Below are 27,861 nucleotides of genomic sequence, written 5' to 3' on the forward strand. Positions count from 1 at the left end.
TGACAAATGTAGAAGTTTGAATCAATCGGATCATTATTAATATCATTTCCATAACAAAATAAGCAGCATAGCTTGGTGTTTGCGTTAATGCTATCCACCAAGAGGTTGCCGGGTTCAATCCCATTAGTTGACCACGATTGAGAAGAATATATTCCAAGTATTATCTGAAGTTCTGCTAGTCGGACTTGGAGATTTATAGTTCCAAGTCGATCACTTGCTATCAGAGCTTGGACATTTATTTGATTGAAAAGTATCAAAAATTTGCAAAATTGCAAATTTGATGAGGAAACATTTGCTACCACTATTTCAAAAATGTATTATCTATAAATTTATACATATACAAGTTTAATAAGCATAGATGTCACTCAGGAGCAACCAGAATACGGCATCTTGGAAAAATATACAGATTGGGTCTATCGGCTATATCGCTTTCCTTAAAGTATAACTAAAAAAAAATCACAATATATGTATGTATTGTTCTGGAAGTGTTTTCATTAAATAGTAAAGTATTTTATTTTCCATTTTTGCGACATCTCTACCGCTTCAAGTACGTGTATCAACGTACCAACACGTGTATATATATGTGTATTTAATAATATGATATTAAAATCACTGACACGTGTATTACTCAGAGTGTGCGTGTTAAGTCTATAACATATGTATCTAATAATATTAGTTTCCTCCGAAACAGGTAGTGCCGTAGAAAGGGGGAAAACAAAAATGTCATCCCGGTAATAAATCAAATTGATAATTCTGTTACACGGCGACACTGAAAAACGTTGCAAAATGAGAACAATATATGTTTGTTCGTATCGTGGATCTCTCATCGCGTACGATAAAATATGAAGGTAGTGTATACAAAAAAATGAGAAAGTAATAAATAATACAGATCGCATTCATACATCAAAGCTTGTATAATAATAGGAATTAGTTCAAAATATCGCATGAAAATAAGGCGGGGCACATATCAAATGAACAAACAGACGTCATTTGAAACACAAACATCGCTATTTATAGCTACATACATATCGTATATAGAAAATAAAGATTGGCTTAATATTTTACATATTTATATATTTCCCTAGAGCTGCGGGACTTTCTGTATTTTTGTTTTGATGTTTTTTGCCTAATTTCAATCTTACTTTGTTATGTTTATTATTAGATTATTATATATTCAATTTTAAATTTACTACATCGATAAACACATACATACATTTATGATTTTTTCCCCTTTAGCTGTGTATATGACGACTATACCCTTTAATTCCCTTGACTGCGACCGTTTATAGGAAAAAACCCCTTGTAAATATTCGAGATGACCTTTTTATATACAATTTTTTTTCCCGGAAAAATACAGCGGGTCAGTAGAACAGAGTGGCCAAAATTTAGCCGTACAACTTATATCGGCCGCCATTTTGGTTTGGTTCAATTTCCATGATTCATGTTTTTTTAGTGTTTTAATTTGCATCAAGCTTTTTGAATATGTTAAACATGCAAATATATTTACATAACTCATAAATAGTCAAGGAATGTACATATATGTGCTTCATTATCCTTTTGAAACAAGTCGCAGCTACTTAATCTTACGTATCGAGCATACAATTTGAATTTCGAAACATAATAGGGGTTGACCAACAGATTCAATTCAGTGAATCTAAGCCGCCATTCTAAATAATGAGACCGTAAAAGTCTTTTACGAGTCACTCGTTCATACAAAGGTGTAACCTTTGGGAAATCGGTCGTAAAAATCTATTCCGTTTAACATACAGATCGATCCAATCGCTCTAAACCAACTTCAATATACACCGATATATAATGTATATAATAAAAACGAACGCGATGCATGTTTGTGGGTATGTACATATATGGTGGATGCGTCGACAAGTGCGGAGATTTCAAAAAAACAAATTTTAGAATGCCAGGAGTATACTTTATGTATAGGGATGAATAGGGATGTAGCGTGACAACCGATCGTAATGAGGAGACGTGGGGTAGTTGTGAAATGGCGGGGTGTGGAGCGTCTGACATGTGCTCCTGATATTGAGCGAGTTGGAACGGGTGGCGTCAGCGTCAAATGCGTGGGAGCGTACACACATACACACATCCACGAATACACTTTAATTCATCATTTCGACGCGAGCGAACGGCGGGCGATTAATGAGCGCTCGGCTTTTTACTATTAATACCTATTTTTACTATAAATTACCTTACACTATATTTATATTTAACTGTTACGGGGTCGAGAAGGAGATGGTGTACAAATATTATAGTCACAGTATTTTTTTATTAGATCTTCTTTAATTGTAGTAAGTATACACGAGATTAATGTACATAGTTTTTATTACACATTACTACATAGTTAGTAGTTTACTAGTTAGGCAGTTTAATCACAATTTACTAGTTACACTGTTCAATCGCAAGTTACTAGTTAGAGTGTTTGATCGCAAGTGACGGTTCGATCGCAAGTGATCTTCCATATGTTTTACATCAGTATATATTTAATAAACGTAACAATTTGGACCAATCATAGTTCGTGGGAAAATAATATTTTTAGGGGGAACTCGAGTTAAGTAAAACAATATCTTAAGACTTTAATACTTTGACCCTTGAGTGTATCGAGAAATGGTTTACACACAATTAGTTACACAATTAGCTACGCGGCTTTAAAAGGGTTTTTGAGGGAATACGATTCGAGTCGAGTCGTGTGAAAAATGCTGGTAAAACTATAAAATTAATTAAAGACAATATTTTTGCATATGTATCCCTTGAGGTCGGATACACAATTCGTCGTGCGGATTAAGAAGGGTTTTGATACTTGGGGGAAACATAATTTGTCACGCTGGTGGCGTGAGAATAAGAAATAAAGTTATTTAAAAACGATATTTTTAGTGTTAACATATGTGTTTTGAATGTATCGAGAAATGGTTGAGTAGATGCACAGAATTCGTCACGCAGATAGCATTGAGTCGTGAGAAAAATGCAACTAAAACAATAAAGATTTTGGAAGTCTCATAAATAACATTAAAGGAAAATATCAATTAAGCGTACGTTCAAAGAATCAAGATAACAAGCGGGAATAAAAAGTAATATAAGTACATACATAGGTTGTAAGATATTCACAACATAACATAACATATAACTTTTTTAAATTCGTGTATCAATTCCTTTCCAAGGCCACCAGTTTAAATCAACAGGCACAACACTAGTACGTATAAATTTAACATCGAGATGAATTTCGCGAATGCCGCATCTCACGATCTGCATACTACAATTTAACCGTTTCGTTAACGACCCGTCAATGCCACGTGACGTGCAGATGTCTCGTGCTCCCAAAATAATTCAATCAATTCAACGTAAATCGAATGGACAGCCTGTACAGTGTACTTTAGATGAGATAAGCGATTTTCCGTTGTGCAGTCGGGCGTGTTCAAATTTGGTTTAAGCATTGTCTACGTTAATCCCCTCCGCATTGCACTTTTCCGGTTAAATTTATAGAATTTTCTGCGATGCAGGCGAAGATTGCGAAGTTGGTGTGATCCCATTGTAAGAGTTATGGGAGTTTTCATCTGACCGGAAAATCCGACCGGATCGCCGGATGTCGGTCGCGAAAAGTCCGGAAGTCGTAGACGCTTTATGGCGCACCAGTTTCGATGTAAGTTTATAGCGGTGAAATATCAAATATATATACATTTATGTACATATTATGTTTTAGAGCTCTGAAAGTATAAATATTTGATGAAGACGATCTGAGCTTTATTTATCATATTGATGGAATGTTTTCCAATTGACATTGCATGTGGGAATACTGTCGTCTCGCGTTGAAACAACATACATACATATATAAAATGTTAGTTTATTTATATATACATGCATATATGTACATCCTTTATTTTTCATTACAGGTATTGATTTCATCAGACCCAAAAAAAAAAAACAATTTGTATGTGTTGAATTTATGGATATATTTTCTAGAACATAGAAATATAATAAATACAACGCATTAAAGAAGAATGTGATTATTTAAAAAAAAAATTTCCATAAATCAATACAATGGAATGCAAATCTAATTGTATTCGTTTTTGACATTTATTAATTTATCTAAACATACACACACACATATAATATATATATATATATATATATATATATATATATATATATACATATATATATATATATATATATATATATATATATATATATATATATATATATATATATATATATATATATATATATATATATATATATATTGATGGTTAATGGCTGTAAATAATAATGATAGTGATATGTTCGTAATTATTTTGTATACTTCTGTCATATTCGTCTCCATTAGTAAGATACAAATTATTAGAATCGTTACGATTCATCGACACTATTTCATTTGTCGAAAAGTTTTGTATACAATGTATATACAAAAATTAAATACCAATTTCATTTAAAATTTTTCACACAAGTTTCATTGCATTATAACAAACCTTGATCTTGAACAATTCAATCTTGAACAAAAACTATTCATGATATAAAATATATAAAAACAAATCATGCTTTTAATTTAAATTCATTTTTTTTACTTTTGCTTTCGTATAATATTGGAATCGTTCGTTAGTGATAAATATTTATTTTGGCAATTATTGTCGATTCCTATTTTTTCTGTCGTGCTCATTTTATTCTCCTTTATATTTCCTTTTCATTTTATTCCTTTTGAATCATAAATTTTCTTGTTGTCCTCCGATTTCCTTGCTTTTGATCATATTGATAAAAACATACACATGATTTTCCTCCATACACTCGTATGTATCAGATAATGAAATGAAATTTGTTTACATAGCTTATATGGTTTATGTATTTGTCATTTCAAGTCATTTCAAGAATATCTGAATAACACACAGATATTCAAATCGGCGAACATACATTTCCCAATTAATTAATAATTCTCAAATATTTATACAGCGTAAAATACCAATAGAAATCGCGCGTTGATCACGTCGCCAAAATTCTCGCTGTGCAAAATTAAAACGCTTATTCGCTTCTTCACAGCGGATTATTCGCACGAATAAATCATACGCCTCCACGATCGAAATGCAGAACGACTCGTTCGAGCTTTCAAAGTGTCAGACGTCGCCAACCCGGCGAAGATCACACGCCCAATTAATAACGTGTAAAATTAAAATATTTCCCAAATGGCTTGTCGAAGATTTATCGCGTGTTTTTGTCTTACATGTATTCGAGTTGAACGAACCCTTAGGCCACGTTCTCGTGCGGATCGTTGATGAATGTAATAAAAATGTTTGTATGGGGAATTATCGTCGCGATAGTTCGATGGCCGTCCGAATGCAAATGGTCTGAAACTGGAACATTTGTCAACGTCAACCCAGTTCGCTACGTTTTAAAGTGTTCGTGACGGTCGCGATTATTGCGAGAGACAAATGAGAAATGTGTTCGCTTTGAACCGCCCCGAGAAAAATGTATGTACATATAGCCGCATCGGAAAAATTGCGGCTTACTTACAATTTCCTTCTATCCACAGTATCAGATTTTCCGTCATGTCTGTATATTTGTACGCAAAGTTACGCTAAATTAATTTCGAATGTTGTTATGTCTGTATGTATTTAAGTGTGTTTATACATATATTATTTTCAGAATAACTGAATTCCTTACTTTATATAATACTAGCGTTTTACCCGTTGATATTTCAACGGGTGCTTTCGGAAAAATTAAATCGGAACCCGGAATCGAAACTGAAATCAGTATTGGGAATTGAAACTGAAATCGGAATCGGGAATTGGAACTGAAATCAGAACTGAGATTCGGAACTGAAATCGGAATCGAACTAAATTGTAAGGAAACAAAACGACCATTGTGAAGAAATCTGGAATTGCAGTAAGAATGGATTTTTTTTATTTATTCGTTCTAGATTATTTATATATTCTCAATAGAAAGGATTCCAAACAGTACTAAGAAATCCCACATGACTTCTTACAAATGAATTGAAAAGAAAGGCAGCAGTACTGTGGGATTTAAAGGGTTTGGATAGTTTAAAAATGAAACACAAATTCCTATTTGTCTTGCTTATTATCATATCAATATGAAAACGGAAAGATTACTTACTATAAAATAAAACGCCAAGGTCTCACACGATCAATACAGTAATTAAATAATATCGATGAAAAAATTAAACAATATAGTGGAGGTGAACCTAAAAATGTAACGTAGAAATACTTAATTTTGAGAAAAAATTGATTATGAAGGAAGTGGTTGTTGAAGGAGTCTTTTTGTACATATGTTTAGACAATCTTCAATGGAAGAGTTTTTTTATTAATTTTTCAAAAAATTATCGACAAATAACAGAAAATATGATTTCAAACTCTTTATCAATTTTCTAAAAGATGCTGTACTTTGTAGAGTGTGGTAGACTAATGATTGGAAAAAATATTTCCCAAATTGATCTTCGAATCCGAGATCTCTCAGTCGAGATCATTTACGTTAACCACAGTGTAATTCTGCTGGTTAAATTTTAATTATATAAAATCAGCCTTGGTTTTGAATTACAATTGAAGTATTAAGAAAATAATGTATGTAATAAATATAATTTTGTCAGGAAAACTGAAAAAATGATGCGTCTAATTCCAAAACTAATAACTGAATTTTTAACTAATCTGATTGCAAACATTGTGTTTTTGTTACGTTTTTACTTTTGATTGAATATGCTTACAAAAAACTATTTTAATGTATGCTATTTATAATTTGATAAAATAACAAGCAAATACGTGTAAAATGAAATCAAGTTTTTCAACGAATATACCCAGCCAATGAGTGATAAATAAAATATCAAATGTTCAAAATCGAAAATTGCTTTATTATTTCAAATAGAATATTTTTTTCTGTCATAGTGAAATAGTCAAAATTAATTAGTTTCCATTGATAGGTTTAATTAGTTTCAATTAATTAGTTTTAATTAATTAGTTTCCATTTCTTTAGAGAAAAATAAAGAAGAGATATTGAATTTATTTACGGTTGGCGAAATTGTTTTACCCACTCAAGAAAAGTTCGTAAATAATAATATAGAAAGTATAAAAGTAAAGGTGGATAATAGAAATTCTGGAACGGTACCCGAGAGAAAGTAAAATAGTGAAAGGAAGACCTCAAGTGGATGAAATTAGAAAAATGTTCGGTGTTAGATGGATATATGTATGTACATACATACATATGTAGTTGCGCAAATCAGAGATGAATGGAAACGTGTTATGCTGCGTACGGACCAAACCAACGACGATTTTGGTCCAACGTTTTAACCAGCAGGATAAAACCAGTAGCGTACAAAATATCGAAATAAAAATTAAATTTAAAAATTGAAATCAAATATCAAAATTAAAAATATTATTATTATATTAAAATTAAATTCAAATATCAAAATAAAATTATAATCAATATATTAAAATTAAAATAAAATATTGAAAGTTAAAACAGAACATGCCCAATTTAAATAAATTTTCGAGATTGACCTAAAATTAGATCATCAACAATCACATACAGGTAATCCTCGACTTTTGTTTGTCGAAGACGTTTTGACTTACGTAGATACGCACTAAGATCGAGAAAAAAATCAAAGAATTATTATTTTTACTTCCCCGTAATGCGCAGTTACTGAGAATATATCATGTGTTAGTATGGGTGACCGAGCGATGGTCTCAACCCGACACGTTGTCGGTTTATCAAACGAAATTTTTTTAGTCTTCAATTGTTTCTCTCGTCGAAATAAATCAATTAATTAAATCATTTCAGAGGTAAATTTTATCGGATAATGTCTTCAATTGTTTCTCTCGTCGAAATAAATCAAATAATTAAATCCATCTCAGAGGTAAAATTTATCGGATAATGTGTGATTATTAATTTTATTTCGACGAAAGAAAAAAAACCCTTTGACAAATCACCGACATTTTTTTTGTTAAATATTTCATCGACGGCGAAACACAGTACTGTATCGTGACGACTTATAAGAAACAATAACAACGTTTTTTTCGCTCGTAATTATAATATTTCTCTGGTTGTAATGCGTATCGTCGTAATTCAAAACATTGTTGTAATTCAAAACATCAACGATGATCTAATTTTAGCTCAATCTCGCTCGTTAGCCTAATTTTGATATTTAATTTCAATTTTTTAATTTAATTTTTATTTCGATATTTTGTACGCTACTGGTTTTAAAAGTTGGCCCAAAATCGTCGTTGGTTTGGTGCGTACGGACCATTAGAGAGACCTTCATCCAGCATTGGATGGTGAATGGCTATAAATGACTATTATGATAATAATGATACGTACATAATTAATTAAAATTTTAAATATTCAATATTTTCCTGAAATATGCGTATAATCAAATTACAAACCACAACTGAACAATTTATTAATGACATTTGACGTCATTGAGTATCAAACCACATATTAATTGTATATATGTATGTTTGTATATATTTATATAATTATACACAAATAATAATCAATAGGACTGTGACACCTGCATAATATTCATTGTGTGCAACAATTATCTCAATTCAGACATTCAAATAGCATTCACGTCAAAGTAAACATTTAAATAAATTTGACACGTGAAGAATTTTGAAAAATTTCATGAATATTTTCCAAACACATATATTGATTCTGTCGAAAATTTTTCACAGTAAATGATTAAATTTTTAAATAAACAAAATTGGCATTATATGGCATATTTTTTCGCGATGATTTTAAATGTATAAACATTATACAATATACATCTAAATATATTTATTCGATATAATATTATTAAATTATGAAATAAAATTCAATTGTTCGCTTCAGCGATTCCATTTTTCCCATTCGATATGGAAAAATTGAACGAACGAATGGGAAACGTTATATCTTATATTCAGTTTATTTTTAAAATATCATCGTTTACAAATACATACATTGGATTTTATATAATACTAGTGGCACGTGTGCACATAATTGTGCAATCGGTAGAATATTGCAATTTGTATCAACGGAATTAATAATTTATTAGTAATTTAAAGTTAAATTATTTTTTTTGAAAAAAAAAAATAGTATCCGGCCGATCATGTCAATGAAGTGATATACCGCGTCTCTTTCCACGATATACGATTCCAAGGGGAGAAAGAGAGACGGAGCGTGTTAGCGAACATTCACACGCCTTCACACGCACGAGGGCACGCGAGCACGCACGCACGCACGCAATAATGCATACATATATACATATTTTTAAACATATCACTGTTTGCATGTGCTCTTTATGGATTCAGCTATTTTTATTCATAACTGAATTTGTATATAATTTGATTTGCGTAGTTCGTTAGTCGTTTGCTAATTTATTCACCGGTGCGAAATGTACGCACAAACCGCACAATATTTCTAAAGGGGGGGGGGGGGGGCAAAAACTCGTTAAAACTAATCCGAACAACTTCCATCCCCAGTTTAAATAGACCGGTGTATATTTATATTTATACGTCCTTATAATCCAATAAATATATGGGACACGAGACCGTAAAGTTTCCCATAATAAATACTGACTGCGTGAATCGAATATTTTGTGAAACTTTCAATCGAGAGCTTTTTCAACTGTGATGATATTTTTAGTATGATTTATTGTTATTTCTATAGTAGACGATTATATGTAATTAAGAAGCCTATTGAGGTTCATTCGATTTATTATTTCTTAATAAATGTTATTTCATGTCACGTTGCAATCTTCAATAATTAAAATAAATTAGATTCTATATTTTTTTCAATCAAAAATGTACTGTAGCGCGAATGCTTTATGTCTGTCAAGTTCGAAAGCTCTCGACTGCGTTTTTTTTTTAAAAGCATTCCTTTCAATATTATTAATAGGCATATTTATGAAATGTGTACGTGCAAATTTTTAATATAAATAACCTGTCGTCATTTTGTTGAAATACAAAAATTAAATATTAAACATTACACGAGTCTTCAATCAGGCCAGAAAGACGTGTTTATGAAAGTGTTCCCTTTATTCCTAGTACAATAAGTATAATTCATAGAACATACATACATACTTACATACGTTTATATTGTATTGTATCCACGTTTTGTATTATATAGCAGTTTGAGGGGAAAAAACATGTTTTTTCGGATAATTTAATACATTCATGTCGTGCACTTTCAAAGTTGCCTCATTCTTTTACCATAATTGCGTCTTTGCGTATCAATCATATTTTATTGTTAGAGACTTATGAATTTTTCATTTATTACTTCGCCCACATACTCTTTATACCAGTGGTTTTCAAGTGCGGCTACAAGCAGAAGGATTTTACTGTAGCTGCCAGGCTATGAAAACCGCAAGATTGGGAAATTAACTATCCAGATGAAATCTGAAAGAAAGCTCGGAAAACTAATTTATTACAAGTTTTCTATTACCTTTACTCTGTTAGTTCTATGACAGTTTTTCCTGTCAATTTAATTTTGAACCACTCCACTCTTCATATCGCTTTGATATTTTACCGACATACGAGGGTTAGCTAACATTAATTAATGTCTGCGACATGAAGATAGAGGAGTTTTATTATTTAACCATTAAAAATTATTTCAAAATCTTGTGTCAGATCGAAGAGATGACGCCTAGCTATCGAAACGCGGCTCTCTACCGCCCCTTTACAACTTACTTTTTTTACCGTCATTTATTTTGTACATAAATAGTGTTGTGTAGGTTTTGGAAAGAAATTCATACTAATTTATGTATATATAGATAGCGTATATACATATATATGTAAAACTATAGTCAAGATTTCTTCGAGAAGTCAATCTTTAAATACATATATATGTATGCCAGCTCTACTACACATGTAACATTGTCGCTCAATCAGAAAATTTTTACATGTCGGGAGAAATCCTGGAAAAATCTAATTTTTAATGTAGTATTTTTCGTTTTTCTTTAAATGTGTTTTAAAAGTACGCACTGATATGAAATATTTATTACCCATTGGTATTCGAAACGCACTCTTATTTCAATTAGCTAGCAGCATAGCTAGCACCGAGAGGCCCCGGGTTCGATCTTTCGAACATAATTTTTCTGAGTATGCTGCTGGTCAGACCTGGCTCCAGGTCAATCGTTTCCTATCAGAGTTTGCCAATTTCTCTGATTTAATTGTCGAAACGGTTCCCGATTAAATTGGCTAAAAACCTTCCTACCTACTATGTCACCACTTTTTGAGTATGATTAATGTAAAATAAAAATGTATGTACAATTCATAGATGTCTCGTTCATTTGCGAGTTTTCAGTGTCTCGTAATTCAGCGACTTGTGTAATAAAAATACTGCATTGTTTGTAATTGGCCAGGAAGGCATATTTAAGTTTGCATGTGAGACCCTCCTGATATAAAATGTAAAAAGAAAAAAATGTACGAAAAAGTATTAATATCACAATACAGACTTTTTATGTCTATAATAAACCTTTTTTCGTGATTATTTCATTATTAATTCGAAATTCTTATACGGGCCCTCCGAAATAGAAAATATATACATAGGTATGTAGGTACATATATATGTAGTAAAGCAGGTCTGCTCGTGATAGGCACTCGAGAGTGTCTGATCTGCCGTCTGTACCTCATTTTAAAGGGCAGATTATCTGAACACGCACAAATTTCAAATCACACACAAGAAAACTATGGTGCGGCCACGGTCAAATTTCACTTTATAACCACTGCTCTGTACACACGCTCCGTATGTATGTACATACATATGTGTACGTATTTTCGTTTTGACTATAAAAAAAAGATTCTCGCAGAATTTAATAACACATAAATTGACCGTTACGTTGTATATCGCGTACCACGTATGAGCATTTGCATGAAAAAGTCGTTCTATTTCATTAAATGCTTAGTCCACAATTGATATTAATATTTTTACGAGGACATACATACGCTCATACACGTGCCGAACATGTTCCTCTTAATTTTTATATCATACATGTGCGTTACCAAGCACTTGCTTTACAGTCCAGATATGTATTATATACATATATACTTTTATTGGAATGTCGTGGTATTTTACGGATGGACGTTATGGGTTTTATATAGGGATGTAATGCGCTATATAAAATGCTCTTCTTCGAAATTATTCTATGGGGTGAAAAGAATGGTACAAATTTTTTCGCACATTATCAAATGAGGCATCGCGTTAATCGGTTTTGTTTCGAGATTTATGATCCGTAGGACGCGGCGAGCGAAAGGGTTAAATCGGATCAGATTTGGCTCGTTGAACAATATTTGGACGCGTTAAGGCGCGAATTGCGTGGCAGGCGAAACTAAATGGTGCGAAAAATTGGCCTCAAATTGGCGCTTTTGTTTTTCGAATTTAACCGAAAAGATCGCAAAACTACATAAAGAAGAAAGTTTGTCGGTTTATTTATAAAAATCAGCTTGATTAATCTACGCCGAGTTTTGCCCGCGTATCGTTGATAGTTTTAGCTTGGAGATATTTTGTCTTGTAATGTGAGTCAATTAAGTCAGCATTTTTCAACCCGTGTTCTGCAAATGGTTTTGAAAGGTTTATCGAATAATATCTTAATGCACTCGTCTGTCAGACACAGAAAACATGAAAATATTGTTTACGAGGTGAAATAAGATTGTTTTTAACTGAACATGCAACTGAATTGAATGATTGGATTGTAGACAAGAAATACAAAGCGTATCTCATGGATATTTTCCGTCCTTAAATAACTTAATATATCTCTTTGATATTTTCACAATATGATGAAACTGCGCGAAATTGAAATTCTGGGAATATTCCATTTTGAAAGGGCTTGATTTTGCAAATTTATATAATATTTTGGTGACCAAAAGAGTTGAATTTAATGAACATGTCAAAGATACAAATGTATATATTTGCTGCAGCATTAATCTTTGTGCCTTTTTTCTGATAATTTCCTGCTCAGCCAAAAAAACACTTAGCTTTCGTTCAACATCTTGTGATACCTCTCAATTGTTACCAAAAAATTAAGGGCAACTCAACGATCGGCTCGACATTAAAGAAAACAAGTTTTGAGACTGCTCTACATACAAATATATATGTTCATATGTATTACAAATATGCAGCAAAATAGAAACAGATTAGATATCGAAGAAGACATTCACAAATTTAAAAAATCTCAAGTCACTCTTTTTTTCATTTATTTATTTACATATATTTTACTATGACACCATTACGGGTTGCTCCTGAACGACACATATGGTATAAAACTTACACATATATAAATTTTAAATCATATTCAAATATGGTGACAATTTTATGAAGAAATCAGAATTTCAACAATGAAATCAAATAAATTAGCAAACTCTGTTAGGAAACGATCAACTTAGAGTCACAAATATCCAGGTCTGACTAGCAGCATTGCAGAAATACTCCGAATAAATTCTTTACAATCAAAGTCAACTCAAGGATTGAACCCGGGAACATCTGAGTGGTTAGAATTAACGCAATCACCGAGCTATGATGATGCAATGAATACATATGTAAATACCTATATGTATATGTACAATGAAAATTACTTTTTCATAAAATTTATCATATGTAAATCTACTAATTTATAGTAAATACATTGATCGTACTTTTCTCTATCGTATTATAAATAGAAAATTTCTGGAATTTGTTGTACATATGTATGAAATTATGTACATATGTATATACAGAAAAAATTGTCTTAATAAGCAATATGTATACATAAAGAAAAGTATATTTCATTTTCATGTTATACGCCCTCGTTATCTTATATTATAGATGAAAACAATATTGAATGGTGTGCGATCCTCTGCTGGCACTTTCTTCCGAATCGCTATTGATAGAAAAAATAATCACAGATTTTCATGACACATATTGTATTAAATCACTGCTATAGAAGCTATAACGCTCCTCAATGATAAATAAATACTGTTGAAGCGAAGAAAGCAAGATAAGGGTAGGAAAAAAATGCGATGACAAAATTGAAAGAATTATGACGGCGGGCGAAAGAAATATAATATAAATTCAATATTTTATTTTGCTATATATTTCGATACCGTTTTGTTTTCATCCGCTGATTTTTCACAGACAATCGAATGAAATGTCGAAAAATCGAATTTAATAATTTTAATGGAATTTAAATAGGTTGGGGAATGAAATCTATTAATAAAATTTTTAACAATAAAATTATTTAAATATAATCTTTCAATCAATAGAATATTGAAAGTTAATTGGAATGGTGTTTGATTTTATTTTCTGAAATAGCTCGATAGATTGTGAAAAGCAGTTTCGAAATTTCCTTTCTAATTTCAATTTAATAAAAAAAGATTAACTTATTAATAATGTAATAATGAAAAGTTTTATTGATAATGAAATTTATTTATAATGAAACAATAAAAATAATGAATTTCCCATAGATTTATTGATAATGAAATAGTAAAAATAATGAATTTTCAACCACTCTAAATATTATAAATGGGTTTATAATATTATATCGCCTCATATATAATATTATACATGTGTGTATATAAAGGTCGTCGCTATTTTATTTATCGTCATTAAAATACGATTCCCATATAAAATCTTATTTCATTTATAAAAAAATAAAAAAGTACACATGTTACAATAAAATTATAGCAGCAGTGAAATTATAATTTTTGACGGTTGGATGTTAGTGCGTGCCGATACAAATATATTCGCAGACAAAAACAAAAGCGGGTTGGTTTTATTTATTTATGTTTGGGTTAGGTAAAGTTAAGTTAGGGTTGGTTTTATTTCTTAAAGGTTAGGTTAGGTTAAGTTAGGGTTGGTTTTATTTATTAAAGATTAGGTTGTTAGAGTTGCGTGAATTACAAATTCACTGATATTGAGAAGTGATTTTTTAATTTTATTGTTATATCCGTACTCACTCCTTGAGTCAGTGAAATTATTATTTCACTGATAATAACAGTTTCACTGTAACATATATAATACTCATTATAAATTTGTTTGAAATCAATTTAAATCAAATGTATGTATAATAATAGGAACGCATCATGTTCATCGTGCCCAGCTAATGTAAACATAATTTTTAAATACAACTCAGTGAAATATTTATCTCTATAGAACATTTTTCATTATAAACAACTGTTAAATCGCAATAGAATTTAGCACAAATGACGCGCACTTTTCTCAAAAACATACTTGCATACATATGTATGTATGTACATACATACAGAAGTTTCATAGATCATTTTCATCTAGACAAATTGGAAAACTGGATCGTGTCGCTCGCCCATAATAGGCGAAGCGTGAAAGTAAACGGAAAGAAATACATAAATAAAATCACCCAAAATGGTATAGGACACTCATCGGGCATAATCGAGATGTCAATAGCACCCGAGTGACGTGACCTCCAATCTCCCAATATGATGAAAATTGACCTTTTGTACGCCATTTGGCGCACTTCATTCGCAAAAGTGAGATATTGGGGCGATAAGTCGGCGGCAAAACGATCCAGTATAAATATAATATCGGCTGGGATGGGCGCGGTGGGATAGTGATCTGAGAATGAAACACGAGAACTACTACGATCTCTTCATCATTCAACATCATCATTAGGCTGTGCTATTTCTTAATGCGTCCACTCAAGTAGCTCTAAGCGCTCACCACTCAAGTAGTGCAAGCATTCGGTTAATAGCTATTTCTGTCGCCTTTAAAATCACATAAAAATCCGAGATCATCTCTTACATGGAAATAATACTTATAAAGTTGAATAGAGCAAAAATTACACTTTGTAACAATGATGATTATTTGGCTTGGCGTCATATGTACACAGTCTATTCGCAGTATTGCGTCGAAGTTGTGCGAAAAAAGTACGAAATTCTGTATGAAGTTACGTAAATTACCCACAATAAACAAAACTTTTGTTAATTCCGAGGCAAACATGTGTACAAGAAAACGATGAATGAAATACAAATATTTGTAAAACAACTCTTATATTTTAATTTCCGTAGAAAACCTTTTTATCTACAGTGTGACCTTTTTACCTTTTGACCTTTTTATCTAACTTTTTATACCAGTACAACTCAAATCGGCAACCGCACGTAAACAGCAGTACGAAAAATGTTCATTAATACATTCTACATAATCAGCAACATATGTAGATCAGTGGTTAGCGTATAATGCTTTCAATTCAGTGATCACAGGTTTAATCCCCGATCCGATGCTGCTAGCCAGACCTTGGATATGTGACTCCAAGGTGGACCGTTTCCTATCAGAGTTGGTTAATGTAATTTGATTTAATTGGAAATAGTAACAACAAATTGGCAATACTGTTTTATTTCTCCCAAAATTTGATTGTACAGCATCTCATAATTCGTTGATACTTAAAAATACTATAAAAAAATGCCCATAGATGTATCTATGTAATTTGTAATATTTGATGATCGATGATTGTAATTTGCCTTGAATAATACTTATGTACAATGTAAAAAAAATGGTGTAACCGGTATAAATAAATTGTATATGGACACATTGTATATGTTCCGTAATATGTACGTGGCGTACTTAACAGCGGTAACCGACACAATTTATTCATATTATACACCAGTTTTTGTCCACTATGGAAATATTCACGCATGACGTGACGTTATAGTGGCGAATGCAATCGTACTAATGAAAATGCGCTTATGAATATTTTCAGAAAAGTCATAATGTGACAATATTGTTTCGACAATATCGTTGCCTTCTGTAATGTATGCATATGTAAGCCGATTTTGCCTTGTTCTCAACCAAAATATGTATGAACGTGCCGAAAACGTGCGGTGCTGTATAATATGAGTATAAGTAGTCTTTTCCGTGCAGTGCTGTGCCGAGCTGTTGACGTTACAGTGCTGGATAATATAAACGGACCTTTATATACACATATCATATGTTTGTTTTAATCAATTGGTGAATATCTATTTTGATCTCGCCATTTTTTTGGTGTTTGGTGTGAAAAATTCTCATACTAAAAAAGGTGGATTTGAAAACCTTTATTTTAATCTAATACTGACAATTTTCATTAAATACAAATATGTATAAAGAGACAAAGGAAACATTTCCAATATGCCGATTTCTCTTAACAAATGTTAATTTACTACTGGCTTCCGATTTTGGGTTTTGGGTATTAAAAATTTCATCCCGATTAATAATAGGGATAGCCCTAGTCTGTTTGATATAATCATTGAAACATAAATATGTATTATATTATAATAATAAAATATCTTATCACATTCAAGTATTATAGGTACATATTATATTATATATTAATATGCCTACATATATGCAACACCGAAAAATCAAATATAGCATACGCGAAATTATTCCTGATTTGTGACATGTTTGGAAATTAATTGCCAAACGGGCAAACAAATAATAATACAATTTGATACATTATTGCGGTGAATGAATTTTTGCAGAAAGTGATTATTCATATCATTTTTCCAGGCACAGATTGCATACATGTAGACCAGCGTTTCCCAACCTGTGGTACGCGTACCACTTGGTGGTACGCGGTTGATGGTTGGTGGTACGCGAAAATAAATCAGTAATGGCGGACATACAGGAATGAATGATTTATAATCATAAAAATATAAATATTTTTTATATCTAATATATAATTTTGAAAGAGACTTTGTAAGTTTGTATCTTTGTTTGGGAACTTCGAAAACAAAATAAAATTTCCATGACGACAATTCAATTGGTTGAATATTATATTTTTTTCGATTAAAATAAATTTAATAAAAAAAAAGAATATTTACGATTAGATTCACCATGTTTAAGCTGTTTTTATTACAAACACTGAGTGAAGCCGGGTAAAACAAATAGTAATTAATAGAAATTATCTTAATTAGTCATCGTTGACGTCAATATGTACAGTCGATTATCGAAAATCTAGTAATCGATACATTTTCCTCAGATCCGGCATGGATTTAGGAGTGCATTTTTAAATTTACCGCGTTCACGCTCCAATAAATAAATAACTTGAATTTGACACTTGAGACCAGTTCGACATATGATTAGAAAATTAGATATTTGGAATTCATGTATCGAAAATGATCAAACTGAAGTATTCGAAACTTTACATAATTTCTTATCTGAAAACAAGAGTCGTATATCTCGGGATATACGTGAAAAAATAATTGAATATTTAATAGGGCTCGTCTTTTACGCAGTGCTTCCCCAAACCTTTTAGAAACAATTTGATTTCAAACCCCTTTGTTAATGAACATTTTTGGACAGCTACCAAGGAAAAGAAGAACTTGATTGAACTTTCAAATTATAGCAATTAAAAACTGAATTCGAAATAAATAAGGTTATTAATTTTTGGCTAGGTATTAGTGAAGAATATAAACAGCTTTATGATATAGCGCTTAAATTTCTGTCGCCGTTTACTAGCACTGAACTGGTTGAGAGAGCTTTCTCTTCATATATTTTAGTAAGACAAATATAGAAATTGATTGAATCCAGCTCCAGACTTAAGGGTAAATCTCGCATCATTTGAACCAAATTAAAAAAAAACTAAGAACCAGGATCTCAATAAATTTATTTTGTAAGGAGATTTAATGAAAAGAAAACATATTATATGTACTTTATAATTTTGAGTTTTTATTAAAACAATCAATAATATTTTTACTATAAATATTAGAAGTATGATAAGATTTTAGATAAATATGTATATTAAACTTGAACATATTATAATTGACTGAATTGAATTCCATAAAATTTCTTACCAAAACAGATCTACATATTGCGTGTATCCTGTCTTCACATTCCTTACCATGCAATTACTATATATAATAATTAAATTTGCAAAAACAAATTTCATGAAATACAATCATTTTTATATGGTGGTACAATTTAGCGTTATGTACTACCAAGTGGTACGCGAGTCAAAAGAGGTTGGGAAACGCTGATGTAGACAATTTCGGATATACATACGAACAAATATACATATTTTCGGAATTAAAAATCAAATGCAGTGTTTAGGGTCGAATCATTGAATTTCTCATGATTGGACTTTTGAGAGACCCTATTCTATCAACGATGAAGATTTTTGTGTTGTTTTTGTTTATCTCTAGACCTCTTACTCTCTATTTCTATTCTACGAAGTAGTTCAGCCATTTCATCCTCATTTCTGGAATCCAGTCCACGAATCTTATATTAGAAAACTTTCTCCTGCCTATTGTTTGTTACCATTCCATCCGACCAGTACTCTTCTCATTATTAGACACCGGATAGTCACAGTGCTATCCAAAGTTCCATTGTTGTAAATCCTTTGTAAAAAAGGTTCAGCAAACCTTTAACAATGCATTTACAACCTTTGAACAATACGCGGCACTTTCTGGGTCCAGTGACTACTCATTATATATTCCCCATATATATTAAAAAGATTTTTCAATTGAAATGTTCCTGAATGAAACTCATGTATGATAAATTATACTATTATACAGACATATAATATACTAGTGGTTTTACCCGGCTTCGCTCAGTATTTTTAATATAAACCGCTTAAACATGACTAATCTAATAAATTTATTTGAATAGTTTTATTTTATTTAAATTTATTTGAATATTCATTTGTTCGATGACGTCACGGATTTTACGAACCAAAAAAACATACAAAGTCTTTTTCAAAACTATATTTTAGATTTACTAAAAATAACAAATACTCATTTTTTTCTAGCTCGTATGTTTTTATTAGTTTCAAATATCTTACTAGACAAATCGCGTAGTATCGGAATCCTGAAGATTACTTTTCGGCGATTTAATAAATATTTTAGGTTTTCCAGACGCATTAGAGACTAGACAAGACACTGAAAGAAAATTCCGCAAAGTGAAAAATGGGGTTGAACGAACGAGTGCGTCTCCTTTTTGACGTTCGGTTTCGTTTTGACTGATATGCACTCTTCGTCGAGACCAATTTTCATGCAATTTTATGCATTCCGCGCACGCTACATTGGCTCTGAAATGCACTTAATTATTTCTCGGAAAGTTTACCTTTGAAAAATACCCGCTTCAACCTTATCGCGCGATATTATAGTCAGTCTTCTGCTCGATATGCATACATACTCGATATGCATACAAGTTTTACGCATTGATGAATTTTATATGTACATATATTATATGTATGTATATGTATTTAGATTTTCTTGAGTGTGAAATTTTAACATAAATCAAATATTCAATTATTATAGACCACTGATGAAATCCTTTCATGGAGTCGAATTAATCGGCACATCCAGGGTTAAGAGGCTCGAAAAGTCCCCATTGGCCGAATCTAAATTGGGTCGTCCGGTGTAAATTGATTTTGAAGAGTCACATTTACATGATTTCAATAACTTATACATTTCTTTTTTCAGATAAAAATATGATGAATTCGTGAGCTTCTATTTGCACAGGGACGAAAGCGTCGGAAAAACGGTGAGCTTTACTTTATACTTTATTTTTTTATACATACATACATACATACATATAATTTAATTTACTATATTTACTATATAATATTCCAATTTAATTTTTAATGAGTTGGTTAGTGATTAAATTCCTCTAGCTTGATGTCGGAGACATAAGCTTACTTCAATGTTACTTTCAACGAGTATGTCGGTAAGATATCAAAGCGATCTGAAGAATAAAAGTGGTTCACAATTTTTCGACGGCAGAAATGTCATTGAACTAACAGAGTGAAGTTATCATAAAAAGCTTGCAAAAATTGTATACATAAATAAATTTATTTATTTTTATTTTTATTTTATTGAATCATGCACACTCGTCTAACAGATTGGTTCAACGCGACCAATGTGCTATACAGATTAAGAATTATTAATTACACTGTTCGACACAAAAAATGGTTCATATACGAGATATGACTTTTTTTTATAGATCTATGCCCAGTAAAAACGAATATTGTAATAAAAAATGTCGATTGGCTCGAGATTCGGAGATATATGTGTTTTTTTAAATCGTGCGATTTTTCTATATCTTGGTGTTGTTCGGTCGATGTCTCAAAATCTGTCAACTTTCTGTTCAAAATGAATATTGAAATCTATAGTCGGGTATTTTATCTTTCATTTTTAGTACTTTTTAGTTTTCAAATCTCTCTGTAGTCATCCAGTTCAAATCAAAAGTCAAAAGTACGTTTTTTCACTTGGGATTTTTTCCCACTGTTAATAATATTTTGTATTGAGTATTTTCTATTGAAACATGTTTATTGGGATAGTGTTCTGGCCACACTATTTTTTTTTTGTGTTGTGTACACCTTCCGATCTGGAAGACCTATCAAAAGGAACTGAAGTACGATACGAAAATCAAAAAAAGATTTTAAATTTTCATAATTTAAAAGCAATATATATGTATATATATATATATATATATATATATATATATATATATATATATATATATATATATATATATATATATATATATATATATATATATATATATTGATATACATATATAATTTTTTCCGTTTAACATTCTCAATTTAACCCGTTTCGACGAATTTTAAATCCGTCAGTTATCCAAAACTTCTTTGATCGTGATTGATATAAAAAATTGTTTGTTTACGATCAATAATATTTTATTAGGGCAATGAAATCTTATCCACTCATAATTTACTATGGCTTTTTACTTGTGGCTCCTTGGAAGCTTGGCGTGCCCCATATTCCGGTCACATGGCTCAGAGCCGTTGATTAAACACTTGACACGTCATACAGCCTCGATTCGATATTATAACTGTCGGTGGTCTTAATTGGCGAAAGACAAATACGTCGTCAATTTTATGACTTACTGTCGGTGACTAAGTAGTTCGATAAACTTTTCACTTAAGCTTGTCGACACAAGCAACGCGAACGTATAACTTCGTCGCTTAAGCCGAGCGGACAACAAAGCGCGACGCGACACCTTAGAATGGAAATAAACCCGTTTTGAATAATTACAGAAATTTCAATGAAACGGAGGCCAAATGGAAATGTTTTGTTCATTGTGTCGCTAAAGCTTGAATGAAATGGATGTGACTGGGCGATATACTATTTTGAATTCGAATCTTCTGCTATCGCAGTAATATCGTTTCATTTCAATGCATGGAGAATACGTATTAAAGTGATCGATAATTTCGTTAATATAATGTATGTGGCAATATTTGCTTTCCTAAAAGTACTCTCGTACTTTTTACACACTATAAAATACATATCTACATACGTTTTGTATCACTTTTATTGACATTGATAAATCTACATTTACGTAGGTATATATTTTACATTCGAATCAATCAAAATCGGTGGTAAAATTATCCTAAATGCTATTTGAATAAGTTATACGCATTATACGCCTCTCAAAATATTAAAATAATTTGTATTTGCGCATATCATATTGTAAAATATCAAAGTTTTGACTTCCATGTAGCACAGTTGACGCCCCTTTAGATCAAATTTCATATTTAGATTCCGAAATTTCTGTTTAAAACTGATTTTAAGTGTACATGTGTATATGATGTGTCGAAAATTAATTCAATTAATTTTATGTACATATTTCCAGTAAATACTTTCATAAAATTTTCCAACGGCATTGTTGAAAATTGTGATCAAATTTCAATACCAATTTTTTTATCCCATCAGCTATACTATCCACCTACATATGTACTTATTAAAAGCATTATTTAATAAACTAGAATATATTTAGATAAATAATTGAAATATAAAATTCTCATTCATCGATTGAAACCACTGTATGTACAAATAATATTATATACTAAATACTAGTGGTATTACCCGGCTTCGCTCGGTATTTCTTATATAAACCGCTTAAAAATGGCTAATCTAATAGTAAATGATTTTATTAAATTTATTTGAATGTATTAATTTGTTTTTACTTTTTTATTAGATTTAACGTCACGGATTCTAATACCCCAACCTTGCATAGTTACATACATTTAACCTTACAAAATCTCTTTCGAAATTATATATCAGATTGTTATGCCCGTTGATATTTCAACGAGTGATTTAGGAAAAATAATTGATACATGCATTCAAATAAAGTTATATGTACATATAATAATACCAATAAACAACAATAATTGTCGTCGTAATCGTAATCGTAACCGAAGTTGAAACCGACATAGCACCCAAATGCGGTTCAGGGAACTGAAATAAAAATTGGAACTCGGAACTGAAACAGCAATCCGGAAGGAGAACTGAAATAGAAATCGACATCCGGAACTGAAAGAAGAATCCGGAAACAGAACTGAAATAGCAATTGAAACTGGAACCAAAACCGGAATCGGAATCGATCTCCTGCATTCTTATGAACTTAAATTACTATTTTTTTATATCCAAACTTATCCATAAAAGAAAACATAATACATCCTATCCGTTTATACCATCATTTTTGAATTTGTGTACCAAAAACATGAAATAATCACTTTTCATCAAAGCTCAAAGTATTGAACCTAACACAGTATCGTCTTCGTATTTTTTTATAAAGCATTTCATAGCTATTGAAAACGATGACGATATATCGCCAAATTTCCTTTTAAATATTCACAATAATGTCAAAACCACACCTTTTTTTACCTATACCATTTTTTCTTTGTGTGTCACACAACATTTAACGGTTCGAGAATATCAAAAACGCATCGTTAACACCATGACACTTGATTCAACCCGCTCACGACCCCCACGGCGACTCGGTACTAAATCGAACCGAGAAAATCATTCATCCGAACGAGGACACCTTACTCTCGAGCAAAGGGACACTTTTGGCGCATTTAAAAAGCGACCGTTATCAATCTGCGCGAAATAACAGTGTCGTCGACCGTAAAAGGTTCGACGCCATTCATCGGGACGTTTTTTCCATCAAACGCGGGAGAAAATATCCGCACGCTTTGTTCGCACATCCAAAGTTAACTTCGTTTGTGAATAAAGTACGTAACGTACTGGAATTATGGAAAATTCCCGGTGATAAATCTTCGGCCACACCATTTACGTGTTCGATATAGACGAAACGAATATATTATTATTATAAGTATATATAAATAAGCCTGTTCGTAGTATGTACATATTTTGTATGAGAGTTTTGCCGTGTATGTATGTATGTAGGTGTTGAGTGCGGAATGAAAAATGAATGAAAGGCGGAAAAGCGAAAGAAAAATCGCAACAATCACATTTTTTTTCTTTCTTCGTCTTTGCAAGTCGTCCGATACGCACAAAAGAAAGGCGATATTCCTGCCAACGAGTCATAAAATCGATCATATACTCCATTATGTTTATTTACCTACATAAATATATATGTATACTATAACGCCTATACAGATATTATAGCCTCAAATAAATAAATAAAGTCTCAAAAATTCAACTAGACTTTCGTTTAGTTAAAGTTTAGTTAGAATTATTTTTAAAAGAAATTTATACATCAAGGTATAATGAATACGGTATTGTTATTCTCTTTTTATAGGTATGAATAGGCGTAATAAACATGAAGATATTGCGTGGACAAAAAAAAGCATTATCCTTTTATTTTTCCTTTTTAAACACGAATGAAATCTAATGTTATTACTATCAACATTCTTTTATATTGTACTAGCACATATTAACAACCTTTCCCAATGCGAACCTATCAAGATCTTCATCCCTTTATCTAACAAAAGGTCGCTTTCCCATCCCCTCCACCCCCATGTCCATTACATTACATCACTTTTTCTTTCAATGGAAAGATTTTAAGACGATTCCTCTAACGACAGGACCCTTTTGCAGATTTCGCTTCGTTCCACGTCAAACATTTACTCACAGAAATAATCTAATTTTACAACGGCAATTCACATGCGCGCACATTCGCATGTTGTGTTTGTGTTTACGTATGTGGTGCGCAGCATTTTCCAATTTTCACGAGGAAAATCGTCGAGAAGTCGTCGTATATCGGCGTTACTGGCCGCCGTCCGGATTTCGATCCTTGAAATCCCACCAGGATTTGTCCGGCCGTTTTTTCCTCGAACTCTTGGCCTTTGACCACTGGAAATCCTGCTGCTCCCAACGTTTTTTTTTCTGTATTTTTTCAGCCTACCAATTCCCTTCTGGGTCAGTGTTTATCCTAATTAAGTCTACGTCGCGACAAGTTTTAAAAATTTCCTGGGAGATAAAATACGTCAACTCATTCTATCCCTTCTCTGGTTTATGTTACGTATTAAAGGCACAACAAATATATTTTTCCATAGAATAACATTTTCCGATACAATATACATATGTACAATATATGTATGTATGTATGTATATACATATGTATAAAATATATGTATATATAAAGTATATGTATGTATTTATATAAATAAAATATTTACCAGTACAACTTAAAATAATAATTAACTTATGTATATACTAGTGGCCTGTATGCACATACTTGTGCACTCCATTTGATCGGCTGACATAAAAAAACATAAATTAAAAATACAATTTTCTCTTTCCATGATTCGAAGGGGAGAAAGAGAGACGGAACATGGTGAGTGAGAACTTCGTACAGTGTCATGCGCAAAGCTCACACTATGCATGATATACGATTCCAAGAGGAGAAAAAGAGACGGAGCATGTGTTAACAGCACTACGTACATACATACGAACGCACGCATTAGACAATTATTAAATACGATGTACGATCTTGGAGTTGTTCCCACTTGCGATTTAAAATGGTCAACTCATTTAAATTAAATGATTAAAACTTGTTATTATTTTCTATATTTTATTATTATTTTTTTTATTTGTCTCAATTCTAAGCTTTTAGCCAAAATATATAAAACCTACATATGTATATGAAACCAAAACTAGGATTTGCTTATTCCATTTGGAACCCTCATTGTAAAATAGACTTTCTATGTTTAGAAAAGATTCAACGAAGATTTACAAAAATGCCTTCCGAACTTAAATCACTTTCATATGATATGAGATTGAAATAATGAATCTTTCCACTTTGGAGACGATAACAATGAGAGGTGATCTAATTGAATTTCAAAAAATTATAAATTACCATTGCAATTGTCCTATGATAAACCTCCTTACATTAAACAATAACACTCATATCAGAGGTTATACTTCCAGACTTAAAAAAGATATTTACTTCAAAATAATTATAAAATCCTTTTTTTCAAAAAGGGGTGGTTAAAATTTGTAATAGCCTATCTAATGAATGAAAACTTCTAGTATTTTAACCTTATTAAAAATAAACTTGATGATTTCCTTAAAACAAATGGGTTTTTGTATTTTCTCTTCTTTTTTTATTGTTTATTTTTTCTTCTATTTTTTGAGTTCTTTATATTTCTTTTCGGTTTTTTTATTTGTTTTTTTTTAATTTTTGATATTTCGTATTTTTATAATGCATAATTTATGTGTTAACAAACCCTTTTTCCAAGCCATCATCATTATCTACAGTCATTCAACATCTATAAATGAATAAAGACCTCTTCAACACGCTTCCACTCGTCTCTGTCTTGCGCAACTCTAATCTATCTCACTCCACACAATTTCCTCGTTTTTTTTCCACACAACCTCGTTTACCCATATTCCCTACTATCTTCCTTTCACCCTTTTACTTTCTCTCGGGTAGCATTCCAACACACTTTTGTTCCATCTTTCATCCATGTGATTGTCATTTCCCTCTATCCACTAAATTCACTTACCTCGTCATACTTCTTAGCCATGTATTCCGTTTCCGGTCTTTCCCCGTTACGCCAAGCATACAGCGTTCTATATATCTTTGAATGCATTGGGCTTTGTGTAGCATCTTCACGTTTAATGTCCAAGTTTCCAACTATATGTCATCACTGGCAGAACAGATTGATCGAAGACCTGTTTTTGGTGGAAAATGGCATTTTTGATTTAAAAACGACATTCATTTCATAAATGTCTCTATTTCTTTTTCTTTATTACCGGAAATGTATATTATTTGTCCTACATATGTATATTCTTAAATAAATAAATATGTATATATAGGTATAATTTTATTTTGGAGTAATTGGGCATTTAAACAATTAAAGCTTAAGTTGAATATATTATTTCAATGAGTTTATATGTAAGAAGGATAAGGTTAAATCAATTTAATCATTATATTTTTAGGACAATAAAACTGACAGATTCCATTAAATTACTAGAAAAAGAAAACATTTCCTATCCTACCCAGATTAGTTTACGTGTGCGTTGTTCACAAATATACAGGCATTACTTTGGTCCCCTGTTTATTTAATTTCCGTATTATCTTAAAACCATGACGTTCGTAAGAACACGAGTCCGTAAATCTGGTTAACTTTTGTCGCAGAGTCGCAGTATTTTATCCACTATTCGTACAAGTTGAACTTTCATGCAAATCTAATTTGTAAAGTCGAGCCAAGCGCGTGTATACATTTACATTTACCTGATAAAAAGCGAAGGAGACTTTCGAACATTTTCACGGATTGTAGACTTTGACGACTCTCTACTCCAAACCTTACCCCTTTAAATAAGTTTCTGTCGAAAGTTTGGACATCCTAGATCCCAATACTTGTTTTCTCGAAAGTCGTCCGAACACAATTTTCCGTTTATATATATGTATGTACCTATACATATGTACATACATATACGCTTCGGTTCGATTCCCAAAAGTGAACCTTTTTTTTACTTCTATGAAACAAATATTACTTTTTATATGTGCAAAACTTTAATGAAAGCAATATATGTATATATATCAAATAGTGTTATGCCCATTTATATTTCAACAAGTGCTTTCGGAAAGGCATTGATACATGGACCACAACAGAGGCTATTGCCGCTAGCATGCACAGCGCTCCAATATGTACATATCTACGCTATATAATATTCT

General features: G+C 31.5%; 1 protein-coding gene across 2 annotated transcripts in view; it reads left to right on the forward strand.

Annotated features, from left to right (window-relative positions):
- The window catches only part of AstC-R2 (Allatostatin C receptor 2), a 92,403-nt gene that overhangs the window by 6,599 nt on the left and 57,943 nt on the right, over positions 1-27,861 (forward strand). For both annotated transcript variants that reach the window (XM_077427848.1, XM_077427856.1), the window contains exon 3: positions 20,388-20,448. The gene's annotated coding sequence lies outside the window, so the exon portion shown is untranslated. The remainder of the gene's footprint in view (positions 1-20,387; positions 20,449-27,861) is intronic.

This window comes from Arctopsyche grandis, chromosome 1 (assembly GCF_051622035.1).
Source record: "Arctopsyche grandis isolate Sample6627 chromosome 1, ASM5162203v2, whole genome shotgun sequence".
Lineage (NCBI taxonomy): Eukaryota > Metazoa > Arthropoda > Insecta > Trichoptera > Hydropsychidae > Arctopsyche > Arctopsyche grandis.